Raw genomic sequence first — 5,572 nt, 5'->3', positions numbered from 1 at the left:
AGTGGAACAGTGTGTTTACTTTATTAAGGAAAAAAAAAAAAATTAATGGCATTCCCTTAAAAGATGTGCTGATATGCATTATACAAAAAAACCAGCGCCGATTTAGGAAACGAATTACTAAAATCAAATGCACCCAGTTTTGAGCTTGTTTTCCAAAACAATCCGCAGAAACACATCAATAAAAAAATTACAGTTAATTCCAGTGAAATTGGTGCCATCTGTATTCCTAACGGAGCTTCGATCAAGGAATATGTGGTTTGTAAATATTTTGAAAAAATATAACATGAATTATCCTCTGGCTTCTCCAGTGGCGTACCAATGAACATATTAACCATCACTTACCTTAGCAAAATGCTTGTTTTAAACAAAATTCGTTATGCTGCGATAATTTATGGCAACAGGTGAAAATCTAATAAAACCATACTTACATAAGTCTATCATCAAGCCCTTCGATCCAGTATCAGTGTTTTCCACACGGCGCCTATCAACAATATCATGGCTGAAATTGAAACTTATATCATCCCCAACCTTCTTAACTCAAACAAATCTATCCTCAGCGAAGATCTGAAAAAGGCTTTTATTGCCAAGAAAATCAAATAATTATCATTCGCAATTGACTATTTTTTGTCGCGAAAAAATTCAACATTCTCAAACCATTTTTTTAAATTTTTGTGTAAAACCTCCATAAGTTGTAACGAGTCCTCTTTACGGGGTATACTGAGACTTTCCAAGAAAATTTATATAAAATTTATATAAAAATTTATGGACCTCCGGATTTTCGTTAATTTACATATTTATTGTTTACGAGGAATTGAATTACTTGGGGTTTTTACAATTCTACAATTAGATCATACTGTAAGCGTTGAGCGATTTTTATAGAAGGGGAGGAAGAAAAAAAACCATCTTGATGATTAGCGACCCGACCCTTGTTTGTAACTATTTTCCGCGTTTTGTCCGTACTAAGAGATTCTGCAAAAAAAATACGCAGCTCGTGTTATAGCTGCCAACCTTGAGCCAATAGAGCCACTCTTCCGTCCCTACCTACATCCAATTGGTCTTTTTTGTCCCCAACCGTTTCAATGTAGTTGCAGAGAGTGTTCCATCCGTTATTCAGCGATGATGACTAAGCTGAGCCTGCCATCCCCTATCCGTAGAGTCAAAAAAAAATATACCTGTCGGTAACCTTAAGCACAAGTAAATATGTTCCCTGCGATTTTTACCTCTGGCTGCTGTAACAAGACTGAAAGAATGAGCATATTGCGACACGGTCCTTATTAGCCGCAATTACCATCGCTGTCCTGTTGGATAGATGTTTTGTCTGTATCTGTGTTACAATCTCAACACTTAATTGCATATCTGTTATAATAATACTCTTACATATATCTCATTCTTAATGATATCTTAGGTACCAAATCGTATGATCGAACAGGTATAGATTTTGCATAATGTGAATAGTTCAATGCTAACTGTAGCTTATCGATAAGTAGGAAAAACTTCCGAACGTTCAGGCGTATAAATTAATAACAAAGGTACATGTAAGTATTTATAAGTAACACAGAAAACACGAAATAATAGGGTGTACACTTAACGCATTTTTAGATCTCTGATCTTCTCGATTGTTTTGAGGAATCAAGCGTTGAAAATGGTCGCCCGCACACGGTTCTTATCATAAATAATTGTTCTTCGATTTGTTGTTCATAAAATTCCCGACCATAAATATCCCAGACCATAAGAGTCCCTGCAATTTCACGCATGTTTTTATAGATGTAAATCGTGAATCCCGTTCGCACGGTTATTCTCTGCAGAATATCATAGGACTATTACCAGCTAATTCATTCAGTATATACACCAAGTAAACGTCCTTATATTTAACGGTATGAATATGTAATATTGTAGGAATTGTTCGACGGCCTGATATTTATTTGTCCATTTGACAGGATCCTTTAAAGAGACTCTTTGCAAATTTTTCACTATCTTCGTCATGGTTGCACTAAAAAAAAAAGTACGCCTTTCTTTAGGAAGAACTTTCAGTATCTTATGTAATTCCACTTCAAAGTCCACGTTCAAAATACGTTCGGCCTCGTCCATAACCAAGTATTTAATTGCCTTCAGATTCAAACCTTTCAGGTTTTCCAAATGATCAACGAGACGGGCAGGGGTAGCTTTAATAATATGCTAATATGCTGTTTAAGACTGTTTAATGACATTTTATATAGTTTCGATCCGGAATTTCGCTATTTTAACAAAGTATTTACAACTGTTTACAACTGTTTAAGACTGTTTAAGACTATTTAAGACTGTTTAATGACATTTTATATAGTTTCGATCCGGAATTTCGCTATATATCTAAAGATGTCTATCAAAAACACGCAAAATCCAACTGTATTATCATTGTTGTAAATACAGATGCGAACTGAAAAATGGTATTTTATTATAAAATTGTGTTAAGTTCAATTTAATAAGTAAAGAGAATATTGAGAACATTTAAAAGGACCATTTTAATACCACTCCAAAAGAGGTTCAAGCATTACAGATATGACGTTGAAGGTATTTTCATGATAACGTTAGCTTCACCAGATGCCACGATAATACTACATATTCCGAGCTACCACTGATACGCCAAGTGACGTGCGATAACTTAAAATCTCCCTGCGCCTTATCCCACTCCACGGAGTTTGGGTTAATGAAGTAAAGGATTAAAAACATATTTTGCTTATCATTACAATACCTCGTTTGCTTGGTTTGTGTGTGATGAGATGTCAATAATTTCAGAAACAAGTGCGCATAAATATAATTTATAGCACTAACATATAACTTAAATTAAGAATTTAAATTTTTACTTTTAGCGAAGATTATTTCTATGAATAGAGTGTTTATTCTTGAAGCATTTGCGTACTTACCCATATCACAGGATCACATTTTCGGAATCACACTTGTCTATGTGATCATGGAACTTTATCTCCTCTCAACAGTATAACCATTCATATTTGTGTGCTAGGACATTACACCTTCTCCATCTTTCGCAACAGATTTACGTTGCAATGAAAATACCATCAGACGATTTATCGTGATTATTAAAGTATTTCTTAGCAAATTCCATGATGTCACTATACATATCTTTGCTGTATATGTTTCTTGACAGCTCATGTGTGTGCGATGCACTTTAAGACTTTCCTTCCGCTCTACGTTTTCTTCACTTTGTAAGTTCAATATGGAGTTGATAATTTTATAAAAAAAATGTGTGCAGGATGGGAAAGTCGTTTTGCCTTCTATATTGGACCACCTTTATATCCAGCTAACTGTACTTTATACTTTTTACGAAACGTATACGTTTGGTGCGGTTTTGCATTCTTTGTCGTACAATTAATAAGTACGAAAGAGAAAGAACGTACATTGTCGCTAATTAACAGCTCTACTGTTATTACTGCCTGAAGTTCCTAGGAAATTCAAATTTTCTATTTTGAGCGAAATGTATCAACATATTATCATTTGTTTGCCTGCTTTACCGTTTTAATTGAAAAAATGCAAGCCGCGCCGGAGAATTTAATTAGTATGGAAATTCCGCATATTCGACAGCGAAATTATCAGTTATCTGGTTATTTAAAGTAATGATATGCATTCGACGCTGTCTATTATACTCTATGCAATAAGCAGAAATTTTCCCGTATGGCACTATGTTTGAGAAGCCGTCTATGAAAACCAATTTTTGTTTTGCTTTGCTGTTGAGGAAAGAGAAACATTGCATGCACATAACTGAGCGAAGCATACATGATCATCGTTTTAACCTACATACACATTTACACTATTGCTCATATGCAATTAAAAACATTACGATCTGTACACTTTCGCTTTTGTAAAAATACGATAAATTGTCATAGTTTGATAGTATAACGGGTATTTCATGTCGTCAGAAACCGAGCTAAAAAAATGGAAAGTTTCTTTTTCCAGAGACATGGAAATTTTTATGCTCAGGCATCTCACTAGATCTGTTATTGAAATAATAATATTAATACGCGTACGCATATTCTTAATTAGGGTAAAATATGGCAAAAAGATTAAATTCAACTCATTGCCAAACGGAAAAATTTCTTTTCCCTAAAAATATTCGAACAAATAGAAATGTTCTAAAATGAAAAAATAGACCGATTCAAACCATTTTCAATAGCGTTCCTTGGGCCAAAATACGGCGGTGTACCAAATTTCATTAAAATATCGCAGAAATTGCGACCTAGAGCTTGAACACAAACTCATATGGGCAGACATTGGACGGACAGATAGAGGGACAAAAGTACAAACGGACAGACGGAAAGGCGAAGAGAAAGGCTCATTTGTAATTTCCATCACCATAGAATGATGCGTTTGCAAGAGGGAAACTTGAGAGTATACATTCCTGATCAGCATCTAATTATAAATCGATTTATGTACGTCCGGCTGGCTGTCTGCCCATCTATGTAATCTTTGTTTGTCTCTTGGCCACAAAAATGAAGCTGGCAGAAGCATTGGAAATTATTGGGCAGAGGCTGGTATAGAAAATGGCGCATATCGATCGAAGGACACGCCTACAATATGACGTTAAAAATTGCTTTCCTTGTTCATTATTCATAAACTACACCAGATAAATCTACAAAAATTTGAAAATCGAATAATATTCCATGAGTATATTTTTTTTTTTGTTTTTATTTATTAATAACTGCATTCTTATGTCGAATGAATATAAGTAAACACTAAAAAAGCTATAACTTTATAAGTATTTGAAGAGCAAAAAGATACAAGAAACCAAGGATAAGTAAAATACATCGAAATGTCATTAATTAAATAAAATGCGAAAAAATGGCAAAATTAATTTAAATGAAAAAAGATATCAAGACGTTTTTGACTTCAAAAAAAAGCTTCCGTTGCTTTTACATAACGTAACATAAAGTAGTATTTATTTCTTTGGACTAATGCCAGTACGTCTTAAGCCCGAGAGCCGCCACCTCTTTGGTCGGTTTGCCGTCGGGATTGCGACGTTATCTTTTTCCATTTCCTGAACTGGCAATTTCCTATTGACGCCTGGTGTACTTGTTTCAACAGCATTTTTAACAAACTCCCCTAATTCTGTAGTCTCGGTTTGTCGTGAGTTCAAATGGGGATTCTCACAGAGTTGGTGTGGCCTATAATTAAATTTTGGGTTTAATGATCGCTTTTTGCGATTTCTCATATCTTCCAGTCCAGCAGAAACAAGCGAACTTCCCGGATTATTCACATTGCCAACATTATGTTGATGTATTTTAAAGGTTGCTTGAAAGCCTGTTTTGTTGGCTATTTGCGCACTGCTGTTTGTATTTTTTCCAAACTTGGACTCCATACTTTTACTCGACATCCGAGCTTTTATGTCTCTTAGTTCAGTTTCATAATTCGTTTCTTGCAAATTGTCTTGAAATTCTCTTGGAATATTTTGTACGGATATTTGGCTTTTTTCCGATATGGAGATTTTTTTACCATTCGCTGTTTGAAAACCAGCAGAACAAGCGAACTTTCCGGATTATTCACCTTGCCCACTTCATCTCGATTCACTTTACTTGTCACTTCT

General features: G+C 34.7%; 1 pseudogene; it reads right to left on the bottom strand.

The window, feature by feature from the left end:
* Positions 1-1,792: 1,792 nt before the first annotated feature.
* LOC119641892 lies at positions 1,793-5,347 on the bottom strand (annotated as a pseudogene).
* Between the last annotated feature and the right edge of the window lie 225 nt (positions 5,348-5,572).

The sequence above is a fragment of the Glossina fuscipes genome, unplaced genomic scaffold (genome assembly GCF_014805625.2).
Source record: "Glossina fuscipes isolate IAEA_lab_2018 unplaced genomic scaffold, Yale_Gfus_2 188, whole genome shotgun sequence".
NCBI lineage: Eukaryota > Metazoa > Arthropoda > Insecta > Diptera > Glossinidae > Glossina > Glossina fuscipes.
This window is presented reverse-complemented; position numbering and strand designations above follow the sequence as displayed.